The sequence below is a fragment of the Heterocephalus glaber genome, unplaced genomic scaffold, assembly GCF_053883595.1.
Source record: "Heterocephalus glaber isolate CG9 unplaced genomic scaffold, H.glaber_assembly_v1.0 deba00001594, whole genome shotgun sequence".
Classification (NCBI taxonomy): Eukaryota; Metazoa; Chordata; class Mammalia; order Rodentia; family Bathyergidae; genus Heterocephalus; species Heterocephalus glaber.
In genome coordinates, this window is record NW_028258369.1 from 17,046,295 (window position 1) to 17,062,100 (window position 15,806).

Genomic DNA, 15,806 nt, shown 5'->3' on the forward strand with positions numbered 1-15,806 from the left:
AAAGATTTTGTTCCTATTTTTCCATTTTCTCATATTAATCCCATTCCCTTCTATCCTTTCCCCTAGCCCTTCTACTTCCTTCCCCTTTGCCCCTTTTCTTCCTATTTCACATTACCTATTATACATTTAGTCCTTATTTACACTTTCAGTTTCTCACACCAGAGAAACTATTCGGTATTTATACATGTGTGTCCTATGTATTTCACTTAAGAGTATCGCCTCAATGTGCATCCTCTTAGCTATAAATGTCTTTAATTTCTCATTTTTTATGACTGAGTAGTACTCCATTTTATTAAAAAACCACATTTTCTTTATCCACTCTCCAGTTGATGGGCATTTGGGCTGTTTCCAAGTTTTAGCTATTACAAACTGTGTTGCTATGAACATGGGTGCACATATATCACTATGGTACGATTCTTTTAATTCTTTGGGGAAGATCCCCAGCAGTGAAATAGCGGGGTCAAATGGGACTTCCAGTCCTAGTTCTTTGAGGTATCTCCATACTGATTTCCACAGTGCTTGCACCAGTCTACACTCCCACCAGCAGTGGAGCAGGATTCCTCTTTCCCAACAGCACCACCAGCATTTGTTATTGGTTGATTTCATGATAGCTGCCATTCTTTCTGGAGTGAAGTGGAATCTCAGTGTTGTTTTCATTTGCATCTCTCGAAGGACCAGTGATGTTGAACATTTTTTCATGTATTTATTTGCTATTTCTACTGCTTTGTCTGAGAAATATCTGTTCATTTCAGCTGCCCATTTTTGGACTGGGTCTTTAAATTTGGGAGCTCTGATCTTTTTAAATTCTTTATAGATTCGAGATAGTAGACTTTTGTCTGAGGAAGAGCAGGTGAAGATTTTTTCCCACATTGTGGGTTGTCTCTTCACACTGCTGGTGGTTTCTCTTGCTGTGCAGAAGCCTTTTAATAAGAAGAGATCCCACCTGTTGATTGTTTGTGCTAGTTCACGGGCAACTGAGGTTTTGTTCATAAAATCTTTTCCTACACCAATGTCTTCAAGGGTTCTACCTAACCTCTGTTCCAACTGGTTCAGAGTTTCTATTTTAATATTTAGATCTTTAATCCATTTTGATTTTAGTTTAGTGCATGGTGAGAGATACAGGTCTAGTTTTAATCTTTGGCAAGTTGAAGCCCAATTTTTCCAGCACCATTTATTAAAGAGGCTATCTTTCCTCCAGTGAGGGTGTTTGGCTCCTTTATCGAAGATGAGATGGCTGAGTGTGTGTGGCGTTGTTTCTGCATCTTCTAATCTGCTCCACTGGTCCTCAGGTCTGTTTCTTTGCCAGTACCATGCTGTTTTTCTCACAGTAGCTTTGTAGTAGAGTTGCAGGTTGGGGATTGTGATACCCCCTGCCATGTCTCTGTTACCTAGAATTGCTTTTGCTATTCTGGCTCTCTTCTTGTTCCAAATGAATTTTTGGATTATTTTCTCAAGGTCCATGAAGTATACTGCTGGGATCTCAATTGGGATCGCATTGAATCTATCTAGCAGTTTTGGAAGTATGGCCATTTTCACTATATTAATCCTTCCTACCCAGGAACAGGGGATGTCTGTCCATTTTCTGATATCATCTTCAATCTCTCTTTTCAGAGTGCCATAGTTTTCAGAGAAGAGGTCTTTGATTTCTTTCATTAGGTTGATTCCTAGGTATTTCAGTTTTTTGGATGCTATTGTGAAAGGAATTATTTGCGCTATTTCTCTCTCAGTGAGTCTGTTGTTCATGTAGAGGCAAGCTATTGATTTTTGTGTGTTGACCTTGTAACCAGCTACTTGACTGAATTTGGTTATTAAGTCTAGAAGACTTTTGGTGGAGTTCTTGGGGTCTTCTATATAGAGTATCATGTCATCTGCAAATAATGACAATTTGACTTCTTCATTACCTATCTTTATTCCTTTTATTTCTTTCTCTTGTCTAATTGCTGTGGCTAATGTTTCCAGAACTATATTGAACAAGAGTGGTGATAGTGGACATCCTTGTCTTGTTCCTGATTTTAGTATGAAAAATTTCAGTTTTTGACCACTTAGTATGATATTGGCTGTTGGTTTTTCATAGATGGCTTCTATCAGTTTGAGGTAGAGACCATCTATTCCAATGTTTTGTAGGGTTTTTATCATAAATGGATGTTGGATTTTGTCAAATGCTTTTTCTGCATCTATGGAGATAATCATATGGTTTTTGTCCTTGGCTCTATTGATATAGTGTATTACATTGATTGATTTTCATATATTGAACCATCCCTGCATCCCTGGGATGAATCTCACTTGATCAGGGTGTATGATCTTCTTGATGATCTTCTGCATTCTGTTTGCCAGTATCTTATTAAGGATTTTTGTATCTATGTTCATTAGTGAGATTGGCCTATAGTTCTCTTTTTCAGTTGGGTCTTTCTCTGATTTGGGGACCAAGGTGATGCTTACTTCCAGAAAAGAATTTGGGAGTATTGCTTCCCTTTCAATTTCACTGAAGAGTTTAAACAGTAGTGGCAGCAGTTCCTCTCTAAATGTCTTGTAGAATTCAGCAGTGAAGCCATCAGGGCCCGGGCTTTTCTTAATTGATAAGTTTTTAATTACATTTTCAATTTCATTGGTTGATATTGGGTTGTTCAGAATTTTTAGGTCTTCTTCATTCAACTCTGGTAATTCATATGTATCTAGGAATCTGTCCATTTCTTCTGTGTTTTCCATCTTATTGGCATATAGGTTCTGGAAGTAGGTATTGATGATCCTCTGGATTTCTGCTGGGTCTGCTGTAATTTCACCCTTTTTATTCCTAATTGCATGGATTTGGGCTTTTTCTTTCCTTTTTCTGACAAGGTTGGTTAAGGGTTTGTCAATTTTGTTGATTCTTTCAAAGAACCAACTCTTGGCTTCATTGATTTTTTGTACCATTCTCTTAGTCTCCATTGCATTGATTTCTCCTCTGATCTTTATAATTTCCTCCCTTGTATGAGCTTTGGGGTTGTCCTGCTCTTCTTTTTCTAGAAGCTTGAGGTTCAGCATCAGGTTGCTTAATTGGGCTCATTCTGTTTTCCTAATATGCGTATTCACTGCTATGAATTTCCCTGTAAGACTGCTTTCACTGTGTCCCACAGATTCTGATATGTTGTATTGTCATTGTCATTTAATTGAAGGAACTGTCTGATTTCTTCTTTAATTTCCTCTGTGACCCATTGGTTATTCAGAAGTGTGTTGTTCAATTTCCAAGTGCTTATGAAATTTTTTGAGTTTCTTTTGCTATGGATCTCCAATTTCATTGCACTATGGTCTGATAATATACAGGGGATAACTTCAATTCCTTTGCACTTACTTAAACATGTTCTATGTGTGAGTATGTGGTCTATTTTTGAGAATGACCCATGTTCAGCTGAGAAGAATGTGTATTCTGATTTTGTGGGGTGGAAGACTCTGTGAACATCTGTTAAGTTCATTTGTTCAAGAGTTCGATTGAGTTCTAGTATTTCATTACTTATTTTTAGTCTAGTTGATCTATCTATTTGTGACAGTGGGGTGTTGAGGTCCCCCACTACAATTGTTTTAGTGCATATATGATTTTTCATGTCCATTAGTATTTGTTTTATATAGTTGGGCGCACTAGTGTTTGGTGCATAGACATTTATGATTGTCATCTCTTCCTCTTGGATTCTTCCCTTTACAAGGATGTAGTGTCCTTCTTCATCTCTCTTAATCAGTGTTGGTTTGAAATCTACTTGATCTGCCAAGAGGAGAGCTACTCCTGCTTTTTTTCGGGTTCCTGTCACATGGAATATTGTTTTCCACCCTTTAACTTTCAGTCTATGAGTGTCCTTTTGAATTAAGTGTGTTTATTGTATGCAGCATATTGTTGGATTTTGGTTCTTGATCCATCCTGCCAGTCTATTTCTTTTTATTGGTGAATTGAGACCATTAACATTGATGGTTATAACTGAAACGTATTGACTTCTCATTGCCATGACTCTTTCTTTTTGTTGGGTTCTCCCCCTTTACATTTAATTTCTTGTCATGCCAGATGGGTTCATTCTGCTTTGCTTCCTGGGGTTGTGATCCTCAATGTCTGTTCCTAGGATATTGTGTAAAATTCTTTGTAGTGCTGGTTTGGTATTCACAAAGTTCCTAAGGTGCTCTTTGTCATGAAAGTATCTTATTTCTCCATCAAGTTTGAAAGATAGTTTTGCAGGGTACATCAATCTGGGTTGGAGGCTGTTTTCTTTTAGGGCTTGGAATATGTCACTCCAAGCTCTTCTTGCCTTGATGGTTTGTGTTGAGAAGTCTGCTGTGATTCTGATGAGCTTTCCTTTGTATGTGATTTGTTTCTTTTCTCTAACTGCTTGTAGAACTTTGTTTTGTTGAGTTTCTGGAATCTTAACAATTATATGTCTATGTGTAGACTTTTTTTAGATTAAGGCAATTTGGAGTCCTATATGCATCACTTATCTGGATGTCAAGCTCTTTTCCCCTGCTTGGGAAGTTTTCTGCCATTATTTCTGTGAAGAGATTTTTTTATGTCCTCTGCACTCTCTCCTGTTTCTTCATTGAGCCCAATCAATCTTATGCTATTCTTCTTTGCGTCGTCTAGCAGCTGCTGGATTGATTTCTCATGTTCCCTTATAATTTTGAAGCAATTTTTCTTTTCCTGGTCACTAATTGCAATCTTATCTTCTATATCTGAAATTCTGTCCTCACATTGGTTCCATTCTGCTGTGTAGACTTTCAATGGAGATTTTCATGTCCTGGAAATCTATTTGCATCTGTTTTATGGATTCCATTTGTTTCCTATGTTGGGATTCCATCATGTTCCTCAGCTCCTCTCTAGATTTATTAATCATGTCTTGTACTAGGGGCACAATTTCTCCTTTTATCTGAGAAATTATTTCTGATTTCATTTTTTCCAGATCCCCTTTTGTTGCCAGTTCAGTGGGTCCAGGTGGTTGAGTATCAGAGTGTTCCATTTCATTTCCCTTTGGATTTGCTGTAGGTGATCTGGAAGTCTGGTTTTGAGACTTATTTATGTGTTTTCTCATTTTGACTGGGGCGGGGGGCTGTCAGCGCCTGCACAGATTACCTCCTCTGAGCTGGGAGAGGTGGGACAGGGACCAGGAGCAGCGGTAGGGATGGTGGCCCAAAAGCCCTTTCCTATGGGCTGGGAGCAGCCAGAGGGATGGTGGCCGGGAAGCCCCTTCCTCTGGACCAGGAGCAGTGGGATGGCGGCTCAGAAGCCCCTACCTCTGGGCCGGGAGTGGTGGGAGGGATGGTGGCCCGGAAGCCCCTTCCTCTGGGCCAGGAGCAGTGGGACAGAAGGTGGCCCAAAAGCCCTTTCCTCTGGGCTCGGAGCAGCAGGAGTGATGGTGACTGGGAAGCCCCTTCCTCTGGACCAGGAGCAGTGGGACAAAGGCTCAGAAGCCCCTACCTCTGGGCTGGGAGCAGTGGGACTCATTACTGTGGTCTGGTGGTCTGGTGTACTCTGCGTCTTTGTAGTGTGGAACCAGGTGGCTGCCTGTCTGCAGCGGGGTGATTCGGTGTCTTCCACGCCACTCGGGACCTCAGTAGGGCCTGCACAGACCTGCCTGTCTGCAGCGGGCTGATTCGGTGTGTTCCACGTGATTCAGGACCCTGGTAGGACGTGGTCAGACCTGCCTGTCTGCAGCGCGGTGATTTGGCGTCTTCCACGGGACTCCGGACCTCGGTAGGGCATGCGCAGACCTGCCTGTCTGCAGCGGGCTGATTCGGCATGTTCCGCAGGACATATTTTTTTGTTTTCTTGCCTCTCCTCAAAAAATTTTGAACTGGCTAGGGATTTAGCTCAGTGGCACCGCGCCTGCCTTGCAAGCGCAAGATCCTGAGTTCGATCCATGGTACCACAAAAAATTTTGAACCTGAGTCCAATTATGACTTGGGATCTAACTGGTAGATGATAGGAAATATGAATAGGGGAACACATTAAGCAACACTGTAAGGATATGATCAATCAATCAAATCCAGAATGTGGGGAAAATGTGAGAAATCCTACAGAGCAAATATTTCTACAATAAATGGGAAGGAGGGAGGGAGGGAGAGAGAGAGAGGTGTTGAAACAAAGAGCTACTCTAAGGCTGCTCATGTTTCCCTTCTATTTAATCAGAAAGAAATGTACCCCAAGTTTCCCAGATCATTTGCATTTGCTGTAGGAAGAAGCTTGTGTCTTGGAGTTAATCTACTCTGTGCCACGTCTTTGGCTGTCATTATTATAAAAGCCAAATGTTCTCTCTGGATATCTTGGCTATTTTGACTGAGGAACCTGTGGCTAATTAGGAGTGAGGGTCCCCTCAGAGGCTCCTGAGGAGGTTGGGGAGGCTGGCTCCTGGGTGGGAGCTGGTCATATGCCATCAGAGAGTCGAGCTGACCTTGATAACACTGTGGCTGGCTGAATGAAGTATAGCGACAGGCCCAGGGAGGCTGCTGTGGACACCAGAGCAGCCCCATCTAGTCATCAGTTTAAAAATTTCACTTTCTATTTTATCATTTCCTTGCATGACCTCCAGTCATTCAGTCAAGCTTTGTTAAATACTGAGCAAAGTTTTGTCCAATGCCATGGTTAATTGTTCAATGTGGCCTGTGGCTGTAGCATATTTGGCTGTCATAGTGTTAAAAACACAAATCTAAACCCATAGAAGAAAACTAATAGGGCCAGGGATTTAGCTCAGTGGTTTCGTCACCTGCTGCGCAAGCACAAGGACCTGAGTTTGATCCGCAGTACCAAAAAAAAAAAAAAAAAAAAAAGAAAAGTAATAAAAATTGTCCTTCATATCTATTTCTCTGGCTCCTCTAAAAAAATGGTAACCTATGACCTGAACTCTGCCGTGGCACAATTTATCTGCGGGTGAATAGAGTCTAGGTCCTTGTACTGGGCACACATTTGCCATCGCTCCACCCTTAGCGTGAGTACTACGTACTCTGTCATCTCACTGACACTCAGGCTAAAGGGAGTTGCCATTCATTGATCCATTTGAACTGGTAGTTTGTTTTTTTTTTAGAGGAGAAATATTTCTTTGTACCTAGTTTCTTCTCCAAAGAAGATAAATTGAAGGTAAAATGTCAGGGTGAAAATTTTCAAGAATGATGGGAGAGAACAAATGTTGGTGTGATGAGGACCATTTCTACTTAACATGCAAACTATTCCTTCCTCTATATACATCTACCTTATCCTATTTATCACCTGATTCCTGAGGTGACTGTGGTTCTGGAGGGTACAACTAAGATCGGGACCCCATAAGCAACCTCTAAAATAGGTTAAATTATGAGACCAAATTGCCCGTTGTTTTGTGGAATTTTAAATTTCAAAAAAATTTTAATTGGAAATTGAAGTTAGACATTTCCAGAAGTTTAATGAAACCATTCCAAATATATACATTTTTTTCCAACTTGAACAAGAAGACAAAAATATTCTAGTTAAACCTTAATTGAGTAGTCTGAGATTTTGGAAAAAGAAGATATGGGAAGTACTAAAACCATCTCACATTTATGTGGAAAGCCCTAGAGACAGAAAGGTAGTTGATCTAAAGTGAAAATTTCCAACCTTTACCTGGGTGTTAAATATTTTGGGTATTAGGACGTCACCAGGGCTATGGCTATGTTTTATTTCCTATTAAAATGCCTTTCCTGTGTACATCCAGAATAGATGACAATCATTTTAGTAAACATTCTGTCTTTAGTGTATAAAGAAAAGGAAAATTATACTAAAATGACTCTCAGTATTATATACGGTACAAAAATACAGTTACAGGTTTCCAAATGTAAGCCTCTGATATAAGAAAAAACAAAGTTATGTTAAAATGATTCTCTGTGTTACAACAAGTTGTACATGACACAAAATATACAGTCACGGGTTTTGCAAATGTCAGTCTCTGATATTCTAAATATTGAAGTTCAAACTCTATCTGTTGAGCATCTGAAAGCAGTTCATAGGAACAACTCTGGTTTGAGTTGCCAGAAAGAATATATTATTGGATAGAGAGATAGTGGCAGGGTTGTTATTTCCAGACTTTAGGGAGTTTAAAGATTTTTTAAGGGAGTTTGGCATTGACTGAAACAGGACTGCTGTTTTAAATAAAGTATTGGTTTTGACAGCAGCCCATACTTCATGCGTTGTAAAATAGGCTATTTTGAGTTTAGAGCTGTAGAGTTGAGGAATTTTTTCTGTATTTGCTTCAGGAAAAACACAGGACAGATCATTTCATTCTCAAGTCCAAGAGACAATATGGCTCTTGGAAGACCATGTCCAAGTGCTCTGTTCATTCCAAGAATTGGAATTGAGGGACTGTGGTACACAGGTATGCAGAACCTGGACTCATCAGGATAAATGCAGGCTTTAATGTTCTGGCAGTAGAAATTAAGGGAAAAGAGTCAACAGAGAAAAGTACAAGATTTGAAAGCAAAATGGATATAAGTGATAAAGTAAACATATCAAAGATAATTCTAAGGTGTCGTTTGGCAGCCTCCCACTGATTGAAAACAAGCAGTTTAAAAATACATCACATGTACAGGCAACATGGAGAGTTAATTCTTATGTAGATTTAATTATAAATTAGAGAAACTTCCAAAGAGCAATGGCCTGTGTTCATATTCCGGGTATGGAGCTGGGGATAAGGAGCCAGTAAGGAGCAAGTACTGACCCATGCGAAAAAGTAGTTATGCACAATCAAGAGCATTCTTTGAATACTAACATGAATAATAAAACTATTTTTAGAAGTTTATGAGAAAAGAGTCCAGATCATTGTAAAAAGTATAAACACTGGGGCTTATTGGTTAGCAATACTCTGTCCTTTGAAGTCATTGTAATAGTGTTGAAAATATTCAACAGAATGATGAGCTTTGGTAATCTATAATCTGGCATTTGGTTCTCTCCCACAATTATCTATTATAGCATTTGTTGCAAAATTTAAAATTATATTTTTGAAGAAAGTAGCATTTATTTCAAATATGAGATATAACACAAGCCTTTGATATAGACATGGTCCCAATGAATACAGAGTGAATTCAGGCAGACTTTGCAGAACACCTAGTGGTGGTTTAGTCGTGGTAACATCATAGTGCAACACATCACCCACGTGTCTGTGGCTATGCTGGTGAAGACAACCTCACTGCTCTGCCAGTCATTAAAAAGATAGCACATACAATTATATACAGATTGCCAAGGGTTATTATTCTGTTTAATATTTTCAGCACCATTATAATGTCTTCACATGATAGGTTATTGAAAACCAATAAGTTCCAATCTTGTGCTGTTCATTAGTTGGTTGACTTATTTGTTTACTAGAAGGCAAAGTCCATAAGAGCAGAGGCTCGGTCCAGCTTGTTCACCCTTGTATTCTCAGTGTTCAACACAATACCTGGCTCCACAAATACTGTTGAATGGATTATGTTATTCAAGATCCATTGTTTCATTTATGCTGTTAGTACCTGCTTACTGATTACTTCAGTGACTGATCCTCTGTATACCAGGAACTAGACTGTGGTAAAAGGGCAGTGCTATTTAGGTGCTGATCCAGGAACTGCTAGGTTCCTGTCTAAGCTGAGATAAGAAGCTCATACTAGAAGGTCAGCTTCCTATATCACTAAGTACAGTGTCTAAAGAGAATGATATTTATATCATAGGAGGACTTTTTGATGAACGAAGCAATGCGTTGCTTGCCCTTCTAACACAGATTCCTCATCTCCTCCTACACTGGAGGTGCTTGAACTAGTGCTCCTGGCAGATTGCATTGTGAATTACACCAATATAGAAGACAGGAAGCTTAATAACTTTAGAGAACACATAGGTAAATGCGAGAAACACACATTTAAAGACATAGTTACAAAATTTTGCATCAAATTCTGTAATAAAGAATTGTGGGACAGGGCCAGGGATGTAGCTCAGTGGTGTAGCACCTGCCTGGCTAGTGTGAGGCCCTGAGTTTGACTCCTGGTACCAGAAAAAAAAAAAGAATCGTGAGACAGAACCAAATATTATGGGATACAATGAGAATTATGAGACAAACTAGAGGACTGTGGGAGCAATATGGAAATATGGAAACACCATACAATTGTGAAACTGAATGGAGGATTGTGGAAAATCAAGGAAAAAATGAAAATTACGAAAGACAATGGACAATTGTGAAAAAGAATGAAAAACTATTAGAGAAAAAAAGAGAATTGTAAAGAAGAATATAAATTTTTGAAAGAAAATGTAGAACTGTTGTGAAGTAAAAAGGAAAATGTATGAGAGCATGGGAGGAATTCAAAGAATATACAGAAAATTGTGGGCAAAATAGGAAATTATGAATAAATCAAAGACTCATGGGAGGGAATAGAGAATTGTGGAACCCATATGAAATTGTGGAAAGAAGAATAATTGTGGAAAAGAGGGATAATTATAGGAGAAAATGGTGAATTGGGGAAGAGAACAAAGGATTGTGAGAGTTACATGAAATTGTGGGAAAGAAGATGAACAGAGAACTGTGGGAGAAATTGGTATTATGGGAGAAGCATGGGATTATGGGAGAGAGTGGAGGATTGTGGGAATCTCAGAATACAGGGAAATATCAGGAATTGTGGGAAGAAATTAGAATTATGGGATAGGCATGGAGTTATGAAAGAGAATGGATAATTATGGGAACCACATGGAATTGTGGGAAATAAAAACAAATTGTGGGAATGAGGGAGAATTATGGAAAAGATTTAAGGACTGTGGGAGCCATGTGACATGGTAGGAAAGAAGAGGAATTGTTGCAGGGATAGGGAATTATGGGAATGAAGTGGAAGTGTGAGAGATACAGGGAATAGTGAGAGCCAATGGGAATTGTGTGAAAGGCCTGGGATTATGGGAGACAACTGAGAATTGTAGGAAGCATATGGAATTGTGAGAAAGAAGAGAATTTGTGGGAAAGACAGAATTGTGAGAGGAAAATGAAATTATATGAAAGGTTTGTAATTATGGGAAAGAAATGAGAATTGTGGTGACTACATGGAGTTGTGGTGAAGAGGAAGAATTTTCGAATATTTAGAGAATTATGGGAAAATGGGAATTATAGGAATTAATACTAGAGAATTAATACAATGAATGGGAATTTTGTGAGAGAATTACAATTTTGAGAGAAAATGTAGATGTGAAAATGGAGAATCATATGAGAGAATGGGGGTATTTCTAAGAGAATACAAAAAACTGTAGGAGAAATAGAAAATTGTGATAAAGGTAAGGAGTTGTGTCAAAGATGTGGAAATATGGGAAAGAATGGCGAATTATGAAAACAATGGAGAATTTGGGGAAAGCTAAGTGATTGTGGGTAAGACAGAATTTGTGTGTGGAAGAACAGAGAATTATTGCAAAGAATGGAAATTGTAGAGGAAAATATAAAACTTAAAGAATGAAGGATTGTGAGAGAATGGAGAATAGCAATGATAAAGGGGGAATTATGAGGGAGAATGGAGAATTTTAAGAGGTATATGAACAACTGTGGAAGCCACATGGAATTATGAGGAAAGCAGTGAATTGTGGGAAAGTGGATGAATTGTGAGAAAACAGGGAATTGTGGAAGAGACAGAGAAACATGGGAGACAGCAGGAATTATAGGAACACAAGACATTGTGGGAGAGAATGGTGAATTGTGGGATCTAGTGAAACTGTGGAAAAGATGGAGTTGTGGAAATAACAGATATATTGGAAACAAGAGAAACAAGGTGAGAGACAGTATAAATTGTGGGTGAGCATGGAAAATTGCAGAAGAGAATGGACAATTGTAAGAAACAGAATTATGGAATTCTGAGAAATACAAATGTAGCACTGATTTTTAAAAAGATGAGAAACTGTAGTTTTGAAAAGGTGACTTATTTTATAAGGACCAATTTTAAATTCACTTTGTAATTCCAAGAGAGCTGCTGATTTATGTTTGCTAAACCCTGGGTTCTGACAGCAGCAGTTACATCATATTATCATAGAACTGGTAACCTCCAAGTTCTGAGATTTGGAATGATTATTTCAGTCTCCATTCTCTCCCCACAGGGCTTGTGCTGCCACATGTGAAAAGTTGGACATCGTAGCTCAGTAGCTATTACCTTTGCTGTACCTATGAATCTTCTCTTAATTTCTATTTTAGGCAACTGTGAGACACTCAATTTTCATGGCATTTTTGGTAGTCAGTTCAGAAAGAAAAGAAAAAAGAAGCAACATGTATATTTTGCTGAGTGGTATTTTCCCTTTTTTCTGTCTTACTTTCCCGTAAGTGACAGGAAGTCTTCTCATTTATCAGGAAATGGACCATTTAACATTTTCGTGAATAAATGTGATGACAATGCTGTTTTTATCTTGGAAATATTATAAATATAAATCACTGGCTTCAGAATGAACAGAAATATTTGCATGTGTCTGGCCAAGAGCTGAGGGCTTCATATGCTGCATTTATACATTAGTAATTTAGTCCTTTATTTCGTAAGTGTTTATAATTATAACCAGGGCAATCTTCTGGATGTAATTCAGGACTCTTTCTCCCCTGAGTCTATAATGCTTTCCATATGTTGGCTTAAAAATGCGATGCCTCTCTTTTTTCTCCTCTTGAAAGGCCATCAGCTTTTAAAGATATTTAGGGATATTTTATTTTTAAATGGGAAGAACAGCATGTTGTTACAGACAGTCAATTTCTCTTTTAGTATTTTTGTGCCTATACTACTTTTTATGCTATCTTTAACTGAAAGCTGGTGATCACTGGAGACAAAAGGTGTTACTTCCCCTTCCCAGGAATCAATGAGTAATGGCCAAGAGTACGAACTAGCCTCTATATAATAGCAGAGAGAAAGGCATTTAGAGGAAAGATATGGTGGTTGGTAAGTTGAGTTGGAGGTGGAGTAGATTAAGATTGTCACTATCCAGATTTGTGTGTGTGTGTGTGTGTGTGTGTGTGTGTGTGTGTGTGTGTGTGTGTTGCTGGGGATCAAATCCAGGGACTGACGAATGCCAGTCAAATGTTCTACCACTGAGCTATATCTACCATGTAGCTTCTACTGAAGTAGGCTGAGCATAGCATTAAATCAACCGGGTAAAACAAGATGTCTTAATAGTCCAAAGAGAATCACATTTTTATTGTTTGGTTGCTTATCAAGAGCTGGTCCATTTTTTCTTGTTTAAAAACTTGAAAATATGTATCCTCAATATGAAATTTAAAAGTTTCAAAGGCTATAAGTTAAAAGCCAGCCTCCCCTTTACTAATGTCCCCCTGGACACTTAATGTCCTTCTCAGAGATACTATTGTTATCATTTTCCAGTGTAAAGATAATTTGTTTTTAAAGTAAACATGGGTCTTGAGCTCAAATTATTTTCCTCTAATATTTTTTAATGTTGGACGTAGTGAAGTTCCATTCCAACAAAATAAATTTGCAATGAACTGAAATTAGATGTGACCTGTATTAATGAGTGTAAAGAGGTTAAGTGACAAAACAGTGAGTATATTTGACTGAATGACATGACCTCTGTGCCAGGGAAGACATTTTGGGGTCATTTCCAACCTATATGTTGCTTCACTTTACCAAGAATCCTGTAACTTTAACCACTTTCAACAAGTGCAGTGCACCTTAGAAATGCAGAACATATGGGCGGGGGATTTAGCTCAGTGATTTCACCGCCTGTTGTGCAAGTGCAAGGACCTGAGTTCGATCGCTGGTACCCTCCCCTCAAAAAACAATGCAGAACATAGAATGTCCCCAAATTACAATTCGAAAGGTCAAAAGACATGCCAAAGCTAACGGGATGGTGGCCAATACTTTCTGGGCTATACCAAAGAGCGAGAGATGGAATTTTAAAAATCTGTGCTGTAATAATTGGGAACAGCAGAATCTAAATCTTAGAAACACAAGGCCGGGGATTTAGCTCAGTGGTTTCGCCGCCTGCTGCACAAGCGCAAGGACCCAAGTTCGATCCCCGGTACCAAAAAAAAAAAAAAAAATCTTAGAAACACAGGCAACAAATGCTGTACACTGCACGAGAAGAAATCACAGAGAAGAAAATTAAGACATATTTGTAATTGGGACAGACAGAGAAGCTAGACCTAAGAAACTTACTATCTCAATAAGTTTGGCATGAAATGTAAAATGGTATTGGGACATGAGATGAGAAGGGCCTGGGACCCACAGTCAGGCTGTAACTGAGAAAAGTTTCCTTTCTGTTGCTGCTTGATAAAGTCAATGATTCAAAAAACAGAGTGAGGGGAGAAGAAAGAGCTTTATTCAGTGGCGTAAGAATGGAAATGTGGAAATTCTGCTCACAGTTTCTCAACTGTAGGGAGTTGAGGGGTTGTGGATATAGAAAAGGAACAAAGAGGCGAATAGACTAATAAAGGGGAAGAATGTTTGTATATTTTCTGGGAAAAGGCAGAGATCTTCTGGGAACTTGAGTTCCACCTCTTTTCATGGTCTAGCATTTCTGGTCATGGTGGCTGGTAGGTGCTGTTAGCCCTGAAGGTGGGGAGAGAGGTTAGACAAGTCTAGATCAAGTTACTCCTGTATTATAGTTCTGGACAAAACATTTCTTAAATGATCAACATGTAGAGTTGAGTAGAATCTGACCCAAAGGTTAAGGCAGCAAAAGAGACACAGTGTGAAGACAGACATGCCAAGTCTCACCTAGGCCCAAATGTCACTATTCCCTGAAAATGCAGCCTTCATATCCCTGAAAAGTAACCTAAGCAACTGTTGCCATCATAACTTAGTCTTAGAAGGCAGAAGAAGCACTACATACAGCAAAGCTAGTGGGAGACTAATAATTTGTCACCAGCTGTGTGCTCTAAAAGTTAGTGATTAAGTCAACTAAGCACAAGTGAAGCTGGGACCTTACAGTGGACCCTCGAGTTATCGCCAGCCTGACATACGAACAACTTGGGTTATGACCAGAATTTTAGTTTTAACTTACGAACAAAGCTTTTGAGTTACGACCCAAATGACAGCCACTTGTGCCTCCAGATGGTCTCAGACACAGATATAACCTTAAAGAGTTCTGGAAGGAACATGACAACATCCTTTCCTGTGTGGGGTTAACTGAGAAATCCTGGGCCAATGTCTCTCTAAGGATACTGAGCTCTGCCTGTATACAGGAGAGAGACTTTGAAGGCTGAGTAGAGGAGCCTGAGCCTTCATAGACCAACCTGAGTTACAACCAGCCTTCGTGAATAAATTGAGTTTGTAAGTCAAGGCTCCACTGTACGGTATTTAATTTTTTCTCCAGTAACAAGACCAGCAAACAGTGGCAAGATCTGGATAGGGATGTGGGTTAGTCTAGGTCTTTCATAAAGATTCTCCAAGATGGTGTTAAAGGTACAAAGATGTCACTAGGGAACGTTGTAGGAGAGGCTGGGGATAGATCTGGGCAAGGCTGGGGTGCCTTTAGACCTTAAGACAAGTGTTGCTCTGCATGACCAGGAGAGGGGGAAGAAGGCTGGTGGAAGCAATGTAGGCAGTGGTGCAGACTGAGGAAGCTTTGATGAAGCTTCCTGGAAGTGTTGGAGTCAGAGTCCACCATTAGAGCAAAGTCATGCCTCCCAGGTTGAAATTACAACCAACCCAGCAGAAATCCAGAGGATCATCAATACCTACTTTGAGAACCTATACACAGAAGAAATGGACAGATTCCTAGATAAGTGTGAATTACCAAAGTTGAATGAAGATGACCTAAAAATTCTAAACAACCCAATATCAATCAATGAAATTGAAAATGTAATTAAAAACTTACCCACTAAGAAAAGCCTGGGTCCTGAAGGATTCATTGCTGAATTCTACAAGACATTTAGAGAGGA